General features: G+C 42.8%; 1 protein-coding gene and 1 non-coding gene across 5 annotated transcripts in view; one reads left to right on the forward strand and one right to left on the reverse strand.

Moving 5' to 3' along the window:
• PAK1 (p21 (RAC1) activated kinase 1) overlaps positions 1-15843 on the reverse strand; it is a 161661-nt gene that overhangs the window by 82392 nt on the left and 63426 nt on the right. For 2 of the 4 annotated variants that reach the window (XM_027531451.1, XM_027531448.1), the window contains exon 1: positions 13713-13930. The exons of the other annotated variants lie outside the window; for them this stretch is intronic. The gene's annotated coding sequence lies outside the window, so the exon portion shown is untranslated. Of the gene's footprint in view, positions 1-13712; positions 13931-15843 lie in introns of those variants that run through there. 4 annotated transcript variants of the gene reach the window in all.
• TRNAG-UCC lies at positions 1336-1408 on the forward strand. Its single transcript has one exon. It is a non-coding gene; the product is annotated as a tRNA-Gly (tRNA).

A 15843-nucleotide genomic window follows, 5' to 3' on the forward strand; every position in this document is an offset into this window, starting at 1 on the left:
TGGGTTGTCATTTTCTACTCCAGGGGATCTTCCCATCCCAGGGATGGAACCTGCATCTCCTGCATTGGCAGGCAGTTTCTTTACCACTGCACCACCTGGGAAGCTCAATCAAGCATGCTATAAAAAGCATGAAGATACAGTGCTGAAGTAGAAAAAAGGGAAAGAAAACACTTTTCAAGTAGCCATTATGTGCAAGTATACTTTCAGTCAGTTCAGTCACTCTGTTGTGTCCGACTCTTTGTGACCCCATGAATCACAGCACGCCAGGCCTCCCTGTCCATCACCAACTCCCAGAGTTCACTCAGACTCACGTCCATCGAGTCGGTGATGCCATCCAGCCATCTCATCCTCTGTCATCCCCTTCTCCTCCTGCCCCCAATCCTTCCCAGCATCAGAGTCTTTTCCAATGAGTCAACTCTTCGCATGAGGTGGCCAAAGTACTGGAGTTTCAGCTTTAGCATCATTCCTTCCAAAGAAATCCCAGGACTGATTTCATTTAGAATGGACTGGTTGGATCTCCTTGCAGTCCAAGGGACTCTCAAGAGTCTTCTCCAACACCACAGTTCAAAAGCATCAATTCTTTGGCGCTCAGCTTTCTTCACAGTCCAACTCTCACATCCATACATGACCACAGGAAAAACCATAGCCTTGACTAGACGGACCTTTACATACTAAATAAAACCAGACAGGGATTCAGAGGAATGTGCTCACCAACAACCACTTCTTTCTACTTTATCACATCTGGATTCCACAACCACTAGTATAATACACAGTCAAGATAATCAAAGATTTTAAGATACCCATAACATCAAAGCCAGAAAAAATCTTAAAGGTCATCTAATCTGATCCGCTTACGTAACAGATGAGAATACAGAGGTCCAAAAAGTACAGAGAAACTGCATAAGACCACACAGAAATTTAAAGGTGAGGACTGGAACCCAAGTCTTCAGACACGCTGCCAAAGAATTTTCCAACTATACTTGAGGTAATTCTAGCCCCTCTGTACCTTCACTGACCTGAACTATGCTACTTCTGATTTACATTTAGATCAGTCAAATCTAGCCAGTGGCAAATACAGAAATATATAAACACATTCAGGCTGGACTTGAGATTGATATTTACTAAATGTCTGCCACAAGGTAAGCAACAGAAAAGATAAAATAATTTCCTGTTCCTCAAATAAGTCAAGTGAAAGTTATGTACACCTTTTACTGCAGCTGTAAGTTCTTCATTCAAGTACAATTCAAATAATTTTTAATGTGTACTTACTTATAAGGTTCTATGCCAGAAACCAGGGATATAGAGATAAATAAATGAGTAGGGGCTTAGGGAAATTCCCTGGTGGTCCAGTGGTTAGGACTCTGTGCTTCCACTGCAGGGAGCCCAGGTTAGAACCCTGGTCAGGGAACTAAGATCTTGCATGCTATGCAGTGCAACCAAAAAAAAAAAAAAAAGAGTAGGAGCTTAAAGAATAAATGGGTCAGATAGTAGTCTTTGACTCTAGACTATAAGAATTCACTTGGGGCTTTTTAAAATACTAGATGAAGTACTTAAGAGAGGATGTACGCTAATACCCTCAATTTACTTTGAAATGCATTTTTAAAAATAAGATACATTAATGGTTGACCATAGGGATGTGATATAATATACATGTCAACATATAATGGAAGTGATAAAGCAAGTTAACATGAAAATATTAATGATATAAGAATCTATATGGTGATTATACAGGCATTCACTATAAAATTCTTCCAACTTTGCTGTATGTTTCAGATTTTCCCAATAAAGGGAGGGAGGGGTGGATACCACTGCTTGAACTCTGATTTTAATTGGTCTGGGATAGGCCCAGACACTGAAATATTATCTTGACCAAGGAAAACAGACAATAAATAAATGAATGATTTTGATAGAGAACAATGATGGCAAGTATACTCCAGACCTTAGGAAAAACTTAAGTGTGAGAGTATGGCGTTGTATGCAACATGAAGGTAAAAAAAATAGGACACAGCAGTCAGAGAGGGCCTTTTATTTTCTGTAATGAACACAGCTATAGTCAGAAAAATGGCCCCTTCTAAGCAGTTCTAGATCTGTACAATGAAGCTCCGTGTTAAAAATAAAAGATGACATGGTTGATTAAGAAAAGGCTGAGAGATGACAATGAGAAAGGAGATATGGTCTGGAGGAGGGGACCAGCTGCTATTTGTCTGTACTGAGGACTCTGTGGTGCCTTGAGCTCACACAATAGGACTTGGAGTTTAGGAGAGGCCTCTGAATGCCTAAACAAAGTTGCCAAAATTCTTTAAAAGTATCCGAATAGAAGCTCCTGGACCAACCATCTTTACAAACAGGGTTTCAGACATCACTTAGGTCTGATATTTTAATAACTACTAACATTAGTGGAATTTACAAGAAAACTTGGAAATCTGTTTGGTTGGTATCTTTTCCTCATTCAGTCATGCAAACATTTATTCATCTCCTACTTTTTGTCAGGCTGTGTTAGGTGCTGGGGATAAAATAGTGAATAACTCAGAAGAAAAATCTCAGAGATGCTGCCAGTCACCCAGGGTCACACAGCTAGTGGGCAGCAGAGCCAGGGACCTGAAATGAAATCTGTGTGACTATAGAATCACCTCTCTTTCCACTGCACTATACCTTACTGTTCACTCAAGAGGCAAAGGAATGGACTACATAACCTCTAATAATACCTCAGGCCATTATTTAAATGAAGATGGGAAAGGAAAAAAGAAATAAACCTATCTCATATATTAATCACATTTTTCAGTTCCAACAACTTAGAGCTGCTGAGACTTGCATGACCAGCACTCCACCCAAGACTGGGGAGTACATGCCCTTGACACCTGGTTATGAGAATCTGATCTTTAATTAAATCGTGCCAGGAGGTTTTCTTTGGCAGGAGCCTGGAATGTTGCAGTCTTGAATTTGCTGAGGGACGTCCTTCGGACAAGTCAAAGACATTCCCGCTATGCAGCGTCCAGTCACTTGCACTGGTTTAGCAACAAGAAAGCAAGTGCTGAGATAGCAGAGAGGAAAACTGGAAGCTGTTTCTGGGCATAGAAAAACTACTTTAATTTCTGACCCTCAGTTTCCTCTTTGGTAAAATACAAGTAAGATTGTCTTTTTCACAGAGTTATTATGAGAATTTAAAAGCATATATAAAGTCCCCAGCATGCTGTCTGACACAAAACAGATATTCAATAAATACCTGTTGTCTCCAATTACCTAACCCATTTCATCCCCTTTACCACTAAACTTCTCATTCCAGCCCAATGTGATTTCATGCTCTTGCCTTTGCCCACACTGTTCTCTCTGCCTAAAACATCCCAGCTTGTCTGCCAAGAAAATTCCTACTCATTCTTCAACACTCAGCTTGACTCACTTCCTCTACAAAACCTTCACACAGCCCTCCTATTTCTACCTTGCCCCAAATTTAATAGCATTTTATACATAATTCTGTGCAGCAGGTTCCATATTTCATGATATTAATCTCACCAGTCCATGAACAAGTCATGGAACAAAACTAAGTACGATTAATGTCTGTGTCCCCAAGACAGCACAGACCTGGCACAATTAGGTAACTAGTAATGGTTAACTGACTAAGGCAGCCTGGTTTAGAGAAGAAAAAGTATCTTATAAAGTCAGCTAATTCAAAATTTTTATTTTATAGTTCCAATATGAAACCCATGGGGTATGTAACTTACCTAAGATCACTCAATGAAACAGTGCAAAGGACATGACTAGCCTGATTATTCAAATTCTCTTAAAAATACTTTTTCCACTAATTATAACTTGAGACAGAATGAACAAAGAGCTTTATCTGGAAAACTTGGAAAAAATTGTACCTGTAAAGCAAAATGGAAAAAGCAGAGAGATATGGAGTCAAAGATTTAACTTACACTGACATACCTTCACCCTCCCCTCACCCTACCAATAATACCACACATCTTCCTCACTCCTATCACCCCTGCAGATGACTTGCAGAAATCAACACCAGAGGTCTTATAATCCTCTTCTATCATCTTGGGCAATTCCTGACCTGCATCTCCAATGCAGGAGACAGAAGAGACTTGGGTTCAATCCCTGGGTCGGGAAGATTCCCTGGAGCAGAGGATGGCAACCCACTCCAGTATTCTTGCTTGGAGAATCCCATGGAGAGGGGAGCCTGGAGGCCTACAGTCCACAGGGTCACAAAGAGTCAGACACAACTGAAGCGACTTACCATGCACACAGTCCAAGTTAATCATTATTCTCATGATCACACCCTAGACTTTATTCCCAAAATGTTCACTGACTGATATCTAGAGTGAATCATCCAAACAAAACCTCCATGTAGCTCACCTGTTCAAGAACTTCCAAAAGCATTCCTAGACTTTATTTTGAGCTTCAATCCACTATCAGTTAGTCCATCACTTCCTTTTTTCCCTAAACATAAATCACTTAAACATCAAAAAACATCAACTCTCTAAAACTCAAAAACAAAAACATGAACAACCCAATTCAAATATGGGCTAAGGATTTGGACAGACATTTCTCCAAAGAAGATATATGCATATAAGCCAATAAGCACATAAAAAGGTGCTTAATATCACTAATGTTTAGGGAAATGCAAGCCAAAACCACAATGAGATACCACCTTACATCCATTAGGAATGCTACTATCAAAAAAACAAAACAAAACAGAAAATAACAAGTGTTGATGAGGATGTGGAGAAACTGGAACCTTTATGCATTGCTGGTAGAAATATAAGATGGTATAGCCACTATGGAAAATAGTAAACAGTTCCTAAAAAAATTAAAATATTATAGAATTACCATATGATTCAGCAATTCTAATTCTTGGGTCTATATCCAAAAATATTGAAAGTTGAGTTTGGAAAAGCTATCTGTACACTCATGTTCATAATAGAATTATTCACAATAGTCAAAACGTGGAAGCAACTCAAGTGTTCATTGACAGATAATGGATAAGCAAAATGTGGTATGGAATGGAATATAATTCAGAAAATGAAGGAAATTCTACAACATGCTACAACACTGATGAACCTCGAGGATTTTATGCTCAATAAAATATGTCAATCACAAAAAGACAAATAGTGTATAATTCCATTTACATGAGGTACTTACAGTACTCAAAATTATAAAGACAGAAAGTATAATGGTGTTGACTAGGGGCTAGGGGAAGGGAAGGATGAGAAGTTGTTGTTTAACAGGTATAGAGTTTCAGTCTTACAAGATAAAAAGAGTTATGCGGATGGACGGCAGTGATGCTGTGCTGTGCTGTGCTGTGCTTAGTCGCTCAGTCGTGTCTGATTCTTTTCAACCTCATGGACTGTAGCCCACCAGGATTCCTCAGTCCATGGGGATTCTCCAGGCAAGGATACTGGAGTGGGTCGCCATGCCCTCCTCCAGGAAACCTTTCCAACCCAGGGATCAAACCCAGGTCTCCCGCATTGCAGGCAGATTCTTTGCAGTCTGAGCTACCAGGGAAGCCCAAGAATACTGGAAGGGGTAGTCTATCCCTTCTCCAGGGCATCTTCCTGACCCTGGGTCTCCTGAGTTGCAGGCAGATTCTTTACTGGCTGAGCTACCAGGAAAGTTCCATGGTGATGATGGTTGTACAATAATGTATTTTTAACACCACTGAGTGGTACACTTGAAAATTATTAAGATGGTAAACTTTATATTATGTGCATTTACCACAATAAAAAAGAAAAAAGTAAGGAGAATTAGAATTTATCATCTAATAAATACACTACAATGTGCCGAAAGTACACAGTGGTATCAAGAGTCATATTACCCCATTAATGCCAGAGTAAAGATCAGTAAAATGAGACTTAAGATATTAACTGTGGACACTGGATAATTGACTCTCAGTAAAATTTGTAGGATAATAAGATGGCTTATAATAAAATTTCTCTGCACATGTATATACTAAACCACCCTGATCAAAAAACAAGAAAAATCTACCCCCTTGCCTCCTCTTCCTTTCCAAAATTCAAGTGGCAAAATCCCAGCTTCAGGATAGTTGAGCTTAACTCTCTCCAAACTGCCTCTATACGAAAAGAGCTGAGTATCCTAGAGAACATTACCTGGTTGACTGCTTTAGCTTGAAAATTATGATGCTCTTCCTACTTAAGATTCAGTTCAATTCAGTCGCTCAGTCGTGTCCGACTCTTTGCAACCCCATTAATCGCAGCATGCCAGGCCTCCCTGTCCATCACCAACTCCAGAAGTTCACTCAGACTCACGTCCATCGAGTCAGTGATGCCATCCAGCCTTGCCTCAAATCACCAATTGGGATTCTCATCTACCCCTTCCCTCAGGCAATGATCCAACTTTCAATGAGAAAACAAAAATCTTCTCAGGAGAACTCTATCTTCTTACTCCTAAATCTGTATGTTTCCCTGCACCAGTACCACCCACTGTATCATACAATGAAGGAGGTGTCTCTTCTCTTATCAGAAGTTATCCTCCCCTTCTCTCTTCTCCCTCTACTCCTTCACTTGTACTCCCTCTCACCTGGAATGTTCTTCTCCTTCAGCAGCTACATTAACCTCCCTCTCTCTCTCTCACACACATATTCAGTCATTCAGCAAATATTAATACTCATTTAGCTCATACTCATTAATACTCATAATGTAACAATTCTAGTCTAGCTGAATAGAACAAAGCCACTGTGTCCGTGGACTTTATGGATTGATTAGTAAGAGAAGTGAAGAAATAAATAAATAAATATACAATGTCAAGTCCATAATGAAAATTAAACAGTAGTTCGTGTGAATATAAATGGACAGGGATGGGGGTGGTACACACGATAATGATCAGGACAGGCTTCTCTGAGGAAAAGACACTTAAGACATGGATGAAGTGCAACAGCAAATCACAGTAATATATGGAAGTATTTTAAGCAAAGGGAGCAGTAAGCACAAATGTCCTAGATAAGAATATTTGGGGCATACAGAATAGTAAAAAGGCCAGCAATACAGAAGTTGAGTGAACAAGGAGAAATGTGGTTAAGAGTTTAAGAGCAGAGATGTAGCCAGAGGTCAGAATAGGCTGGACCTTACAGGCCACAATAAATTTGGATTTTGTATCAAGTGTGAGAAGACACTCAAGAATTTATGTTTTGAATAAACTACTATGGCTGCAGAGTACTGACTGCAGAGGAGCAAAGGAAAAGCAGAGAAACAATTAAGTTATCACAATAATTCACATGAGAACTGATGATGGCTTAAATGGATCACAGTAGGCAGAGAGCATTTTGAAGGTAGAGCCAAAGACTTATTTAGAGACTAAATATACAATGTAAGAAAAAAAGGAAAAACCAAGAAGATCTCTAAATTTTTGACCTGAGCTAGAATAGTGGATGAATATGAACATGCTATGCATCTCCTATTCAAAGACACACACACACACACACATCCCTTGACATTCACATACTCCTCCAAACACTATTTATTTCTTTGTTCCCCTTCATAACACAGCTTCTCAAAAGAACTGTCTACTTATACTATCTCCACTTCCTCCTCTTCTGCTTGCCAACTAACACCCTACTATTTGGCCAAAAGTAGTCTTGTCAAGCCTCCTTGTCAATCATCTCCACGTTGCCAATCAAATGGTCACTACTCTGTCCTCATCTTACTCAACCTCCCAGCAGTATTCAATGTAATTGACCTCCCTTCTCTTTCAAGTGCTCTACTTTTTTTGGCTTCTGGAAAAGCACATTCACCTAACTTTCCCTCTATATTTCTGTCCATTCCTATCTCCTTTGTAGACTCTTCCTTCACTAGCTATCCTACACACGTCCCAGGCCAGGAAGCTCCTTTCCTCACAATACACTCTGTCCTAGATGTTCATCCATTCCCATAACTTAACATATTATCTATATGTTGATGAAACCCAAGTTTTTATCTTTAGTCCCAAAGCTTTTTCAGACCAATAACTATCTGTTAGATCAGCAGTCTCCAACCTTTTCGGGGCCAGGGACGGGTTTCACAGAAGACTATTTTTCCACAGACAGGGTGGGGGCACAGGAAGGGGGGACGGGGAGGTTCAGTTTAGATGCTAATGCAAGCGATGATTCAGGCAATGTAAGTGATGGGGAGAGGCAGACAAAGTCTCACTCGCTTGCCTCCTGCTGTGTGGCACAGTTACTAACTTGGGCCCAAGAGTTGGGGGCCACTCTTTTAAATATTTTGCCTGCATGTCTCAGTTCAGTTCAGTTCAGTCGCTCAGTCATGTCCAATTCTTTGCGACCCCATGAATTGCAGCACGCCAGGCCTCCCTGTCCATCACCAACTCCCGGAGTTCACTCAAACTCACGTCCATCGAGTCAGTGATGCCATCCAGCCATTTCATCCTCTGTCGTCCCCTTCTCCTCCTGCCCCCAATCCCCCCCAGCATCAGAGTCTCTTCCAGTGAGTCAACTCTTCGCATGAGGGGGCCAAAGTACTGGAGCTTCAGCTTTAGCATCATTCCTTCCAAAGAAATCCCAGGACTGATCTCCTTCAGAATGGACTGGTTGGATCTCCTTGCAGTCCAAGGGACTCTCAAGAGTCTTCTCCAACACCACAGTTCAAAAGCATCAATTCTTCGGCGCTCAGCTTTCTTCATAAGTACCCTAAAGCTAATTTCAACAAATGGAATTCTGGGTTTTTACAACATGTATCATGAATTTTAATTATATTTGCTTACTTATTATACATCTCTCTCACTAAACAGTAAGCTTTACAAAGGAGCAACTTTGTCTGTTTTATTTATCAATGTATTCTTAGAAATGGGGCTTAATAACAGTAAACACCAAGATTTACTAGACCTTCTCTGTCTAGTAATCATTCACATGCTAACAGGAGAGACAGATACAAAAACCCCAATTACAGTACAACATGGTAAGTGCCACTATGAGTGACAAGACAATGCACATGAATCCAAAAAAGGGGCCCTTAGAATGATACTCAATATTTTGTAATACTGATAAGGGAAAAGAATGTGAAATATATATATAATTACATCACTTCACTGTGCACCTGAAACTAACACAATATTGTAAATCAACTACACTTCAATGAAAAAAAATAAAAATAGAAGCCCTTAACAGCCTAGGAATCAGGGAAGACTTTCTTAAGAAGGTAACTTCAAAGGTATTTTTGCAGGATAAAAGTAAGTACAGCTATAACTGCTGCTGCTGCTGCTAAGTTGCTTCAGTCATGTCCGACTCTGTGCGACCCTATAGACAGCAGCCCACCAGGCTCCCCCGTCCCTGGGATTCTCCAGGCAAGAACACTGGAGTGGGTTGCCATTTCCTTCTCCAATGCATGAAAGTGAAAGGGAAGTCACTCAGTTGTGTCCGACTCTTAGCGACCCCATGGACTTCAGCCTACCAGGCTCCCCCATCCATGGGACTCTCCAGGCAAGAGTACTGGAGTGAGGTGCCAGTGCCCTCTCCACAGGTATAAAGTACCTACTATATATTCTTTTCTTTTTTATATATAATTATTTTAAACTTTATAACTCAAGATATTTATAAATATCTTCTATTTTATATATGAATATTAGAAAGATTAAAAACCAGTACCTAGTAGGTGAACTGAGGTCAGTTTAGTTTTAATCCCTTTCCCTCTTCCTTCTTTTATTTTGTTTTGTTTTTTGCTATAGCACAAGGTATCACTAAAAATACTTCTCATGCTTGCCACCTACCATTTATTTGACCTTAAAGAAAACACTGTGTTTCTCAGGTGGTGCTAGTGGTAACGGAGAAGGCAACAGCACCCCACTCCAGTACTCCTGCCTGGAAAATCCCATGGATGGAGGAGCCTGGTAGGCTGCAATCCATGGGGTCGCTAAGAGTCGGAGACAACTGAGTGACTTCCCTTTCACTTTTCACTTTCATGCATTGGAGAAGGAAATGGCAACCCACTCCAGTGTTCTTGCCTGGAGAATCCCAGGAACGGGGAGCCTGGTGGGCTGCCACCTATGGGGTTGCACAGAGTCGGACACAACTGAAGTGACTTAGCAGCAGCAGCTAGTGATAAAGAACCTGCCTGCCAATGCAGGAGACATAAGAGACGTGGGTTCAATCCCTGAATCAAGAGGATCCCCTGGAGGAAGAGCTGGCAGCCCACTCCAGTACTCTTGCCTGGAGAATCCCATGGACATAGGAGCCTGGCAGGCTACCATCTACAGGGTTACGAAGAGTCAGACATGACTGAAGCAACTTAGCACACATGCACACCAAGAAAACACTAAACCTCTCAACCTCCGTGTTCAGTACAGGGCTCAATTACCAGTCTCTAAAGCAAAGCATCCTCTTTCTAGCCCCTTTCTTTCATTTTTAAGGATTGAGGCTCAGTTTTAAACTAGTCAGTGAACAACTCTTGGCATTTCCTCCAGGCTGCAACATCTGAGCATTTTTCATGGCTGAAAATACACTTAGGAACAATCACAATAACATCTATGCGGCACTTCACAGTTTACAAAGTCTTTTCACACATTTATTATTTCATTTGATCCTTACCAACCCTATGAGTTATTAAATCCCTATTTTACACAGGCCAATGGAAATAAAATGCTTCACCTAGCTCCATCTGGTCTCTCAGCTCTATAGTCTGCCAGAAATTGAATTAAGAAATTGGTGGGGTGCAGAAGGGGAGGGGAGTACAAATGACTCATACAGGGAACTCAGCATCAAGTCCCCCAAGTGGCCCAGAGCCAGGAGAAGTTAACAAGGAAAAAGAGTGTTTCCCTTCCAAAATAATGAGTGTTTAGCTATGGCACAGTGACCTATCACAGGTATCTGTTCTTTTTTCATATCAGCAGCACCTAGAGTCTAGCCTCACAGATAGGCAGAAAGGAAAACATAAGAAAACCCTCTGTACACTGTATGTACACACAGAGTCAGAAGATAATGTGGTAGAGAAGACCTGAGTTTAGGGTCCAGGTCTGCCACTTACTGAAATCAAAAGTTCCCTCCTCTGCATTATTATAGCTCCCTGTGCTTCTCTTACATCACATATCGTTATCACATGAGGTTTCAGATACCCAGTCTTAGACTTGCACTGGAAGGCAGCAACTTAGTTCAATTTCCATTTTTGCATCCCCAACACCTGGTACCATAACTAACATAGATGGTTCAGAGAAGGTTTAAGGATGAACAGATATCATATTCAAAGTTTTTTGTACATAAGCACATTGTCTAGACAGTAAGTATATGTATAATAGCAATCTTGCCTTGTTATCTCTGCTTTCCCTCTCACTGTCCCACATTGAGGACACTCCTGAAAAAAGGTTTGCAGAGGAGAAAACAAATCAGCCCAAAAAGCTAGTTTTCAGAGAGAAAGAAAATGAATGTATATGGTCCTCTTTCCCAAACTACAGTGTTTCCCAATACAGCAACCTCTAGCCCTAAACAACCCCTATCTTACCCAGGCCTCTCTCTTCTTCAAAAGACCACTGTTCTTCTCCCTCAGGATTCTTCCTTCTCTCCCTCCAACCCACTCCTGCTATCCTCCTCTTCTTCCCTAGGTTCACAGGTCTGCCTCCCTTCCTTCAGGTCAGCAAAGCTTCTAAGCTGCTAAAGAGTCTTTGTGTACTTCCTAGTTGCTCACCGTTTCCCTGGAGGCTCAGATGATAAAGCATCTGCCTACAATGCGGGAGACTGGGGTTCGATCCCTGGATCAGGAAGATCCCCTAGAGAAGGAAATAGCAACCCACTCCAGTACTCTTGCCTGGAAAATCCCATGGACAGAGGAGCCTGGTTGGCTACAGTCCATGGGGTCACAAAGAGTGAGACATGACTGAGGGACTTCACTTTAGTTGCTCATCTCACTAAAGGAAGTTAGAGCCTCCAGAAAACTCTTGCCCTCCTCCCACACCAGTTCCTAAGTCCTCCCACCCCAGTTCCTAAGTCCTCCCCTTCCCATCTGGCTTACTCATTCTGCCTCTGGGAAATGAGGTGGGGGACAAATCCAGGAAGAAAGACTGCTTACTGTTGGGCCCAAAGCAAGGCAAAGAGGCAGTAAGGAGAGACTGGTGCTTGGGAAAGATAGATTCATGGTGAAAGGCAAAAGTAAGGGAGCTGGGTAGGGAATAGTGTTTGAATTTCACTAACAACATAGCAAAAGTCCCTGCAAACCAGTAACCTGCCAAGAATGAGAAAGTTGAACCAAAAGGAAAAGAGAAGAAAGCCTAATCAAGAAGAGAAGGACTCAAGAGGAAAACTGGCTATGGAGGGGAAAGAACTAGAAAGGGAAAGTATGAGAGGAAAGGGGAGCAGGAAAAAGAAAATGGGAATGGGAGAAAAAGTGAGTAGAGCACAGGACAGGAAAAATGATCAGGAGTAGGAAGTAGAAAGGCAACTGGTGAGAAGATAAGGTGGTAGAGTCATAGAAAAACTAAGGGAAGAAGGCAGTCCAAAATAATCAAGGTAGATTAGTATCAGCCTGACATATGTTTCTTGGTCCCAGATGATCATGATTAAGACATTACACAGTCTCAAGGTCTGTCATTAGCTCGACATTCTAAGGAGGAAGTTCCAGAGAAGATAGCAACGTTTAAAGCAGCTTTATGCCCAAGTATCAAAGAACTGACCAATTTGGAAAAAAACTATTAATATACCTTGACCTGCTTCTTCCCAGCTCTGTCTCCCTACGACCAATATACCTACTGCTACTGCTAAGTTGCTTCAGTCATGTCGACCCCACAGAAGGCAGCCCACCAGGCTCCCCCGTCCCTGGGATTCTCCAGGCAAGAACACTGGAGTGGGTTGCCATTTCCTTCTCCAATGCAGGAAAGTGAAAAGTGAAAGTGAAGTCGCTCAGTTGTGTCTGACTCTTAGCGACCCCATGGACTGCAGCCCACCACGCTCCTCGGTCCATGGGATTTTCCAGGCAGGAGTACTGGAGTGGGGTGCCATTGCCTTCTCCGAATACACCTACACTCAATAATTAAAAAACCACCATTCTTAACCTCTGCCTTGTCCATGAAGTCACAGAGTCCTGAGCAGCCCAGTAAGATGCCATTCAAAAGATTGGCTGGAAGACAAGGTACCAAGATCTGTTTCCCAAGTTTGCCTATCTCCTACAGTGTTGAGAGGCACATTTCTGCAGTCTACTCTAGGGCTTTTACCAAGTTGCCTGTCCAAAAGGCAGTTTGGCAGTCTGAAAATGCCAGTCACAAACAAAATGTCAAGCCCTTTGCTGCACAGATAAGGAAACTGAGGCCCACAAAGGCTGCCTAAATAGGACTAATTCCCCCTCACCCCAAGTCTCTCATGTCTCAGTTCACTCCACCTCTTAACAAGTCATTTATAATACAGTGCCCCTTCTCAGGACCGGAGAGAAAAGCCCCCTCGGTCTGGCAGGACAGCAGCTAATCCAAAGCAGAGGGAAGCATCACCCCAGCCGCCAAGCAGAAGGGTGCTTGCAAAGAAGCAAGGATCCTCAGGCAGAGCAAGTTCCCCAAAACCAGCTTCCCCTTCAGAGCCTTCCCTAGCCAGGGCTCTGGTTCCAGCCCTGGCCTAGCCCTGGGTGGGCTCATCTGAGCATTCCACCATAAACCCCTTCTCTTACTTAGGGTCTCTTAAGGGAAGAGACCCTAAGTCTACCGGACCCGCGTCACCAGTCCCCGGAAACCAGCAGAGCCGTCCCCCCTCCCCAGCACCGCCCAGCTGAGCATGCCCCAGGGTGGGCCAGCATTACCTGGTCGGGGGAGCTGGCCCCGGCATCTCTGCCTGCGGTTTCTGTCGCAGAGCCGCACCTCTCCCACGCCTGGTCGGCTGCACGACACCCAGGCTCCACCCGGGCAGCTATACTTGGCTGGGGCCGGGCTCGCAGCAGCTCAGCCGCCCGAGCTGTGGCTCTGGGGTGCAGCACGCTCCCGCCCTCACAGGGCGCAGCAAAGGCTCAGCTCTGGGGTTGGCGAAGCAGAAGGGGCGGGGAAACAAGGGAGGGAAGGAGGCGGGAGAAAACCCGCTTCTCCTTTCAGTAAAGAAGCTCTGAGGGAAAGCAGAGAGACCTTCCCACCCCCTCAGCTATTCTCCCCCACCTAGTCTTCAGCAGGGGGTACTTCTCAGTGAATCCAGGCTTTCCGGGGACTGTCTGAGCTTCCTGAGTGGGCCCCAGAGTCAAGAAAGAGAACCAGAGCTCTTCTGTGCCTTTGCTTCTCCAGCTGGGTCTGGACCCAGGACAAGTCAAATCAAACCTACCATTCATTCTATATTAGGCTTCAAGCAAAGAAACTGACCCACCCACACCCCAAACAAAGGTGTCAGGTTCTAATTCGAATGCCCCAGGGAAAACATTGGGCGGATGCTTATAGCTGCTTCTAAGCAAAGAAATCTCTGTAGCAGCTACCATTTATTAAGTGCTATTCTGTACCAGGTACTTCACAAAATGTTATGTCTATCTCACCAACCTTAGGAAGTAGTTGTTTGTCGTTATTTAGTCGCTAAGTCGGGTCCAACTCTTTTGCATCGCTTTGGACTATAGCCCTCCAGGCTCCTCTGTCCGTGGGATTTCCCAGGCAAGAAAACTGCAGTGGGTTGCCATTTCCTTCTCTAGAAGAATCTTCCCAACCCAGGGATCGAACCCACATCTCCTGTACTGGCAGGCAGATTCTTTCCCACTGAGCCATCAGGGAAGCCCCACCAATTCACATGTGTCAAAACTGAGTTCTGGGCTTCCTAGTGGCTCAGTGGTGAAGTCTGCCTGCCGGTGCAAGAGACATGGGTTCACTCTCCAGTCTGGGAGGATCTCACATGCCATAGAGCAACTAAGCCAGGGTGCCACAACCACTGAGCTTGTGTTCTAGAGCCTATAACCTGCAACTACTGAGCCCACGCGCAGCAACTACTAAAGCCCATGAGCCCTTGGGCTGGGCACCACGACAAGAGAAGCCATCACTGCAACTAGAGAGTAGCCCCTGCTCACCAAAACCAAGACACCAGTCAAAACAAAAAAAAACTGAGTTCCATGAAAACATGGTTTTGTACAATAAGTATTTCTTAAACACAGACTGTGAATCAGGCATTGTAAAGGGCCCTGAGCAGAACACATTACAGAATATTTACCAACACTGGCCCAGACCCTCTAAATCCTAGTGTTGACCCCCCAAAATTGAAACAATAAATTAAAAAAAAAAAACTTTCACACATTTCCAAGTGCTTCATAAGGGTAATTTACCTTGTCAATTACCTCTATAAACTGCCCTTGAGAGATATCAGGAGTCAAGAGAATGTAGGACCTCTTGGGGGTCATAACTTGGAGTTTGGGTTTTGTTCTAGGTTTTAGCAATGGGAAAGATTTGGAAAGTTTTAAGCATAATGACAAGGTCTAATCTATATTTTTTTTAAATCACCGACTGCTGAATGGAAAACAGAGCAGACAGTTATGAAAATGAGAAGTCAGTAAATTCTTTCAGAACTTTAGCCAAGAGAAGAAGGTAATGATTTAGACTAATACATTGGAGAGAAGAAGGTAATAATTTAGACTAATATATTGGAGAAGAGATAAGGAGAAATAAACATATTCTAGAGATAGATGGCTTGGAAGCAGCAGCAAAAATTGGTAAAAGACAGGATGTGATGAGTGAGAGACGGCAGTGACTTCCCCAAGACCACACACCTGGTAAAGGACTGACTCATTCCAACTTTGGTTTGACTCCCAAGCCTATGCTTTATTTCTCTCTGCCATGTCAATTATCTTTGTAGCAACAAAGAGATGTCTGCCATATCCCTCTTCCTACAGCCTGGCAAAGAGCAGGTAGCCAGTATTACGTCTGATCAGAAATTTAAGTGTACTATAGGGAAACTTTATGGAATTTACCCATTTT

This window comes from Bos indicus x Bos taurus, chromosome 29, assembly GCF_003369695.1.
Source record: "Bos indicus x Bos taurus breed Angus x Brahman F1 hybrid chromosome 29, Bos_hybrid_MaternalHap_v2.0, whole genome shotgun sequence".
Taxonomy (NCBI): Eukaryota; Metazoa; Chordata; class Mammalia; order Artiodactyla; family Bovidae; genus Bos; species Bos indicus x Bos taurus.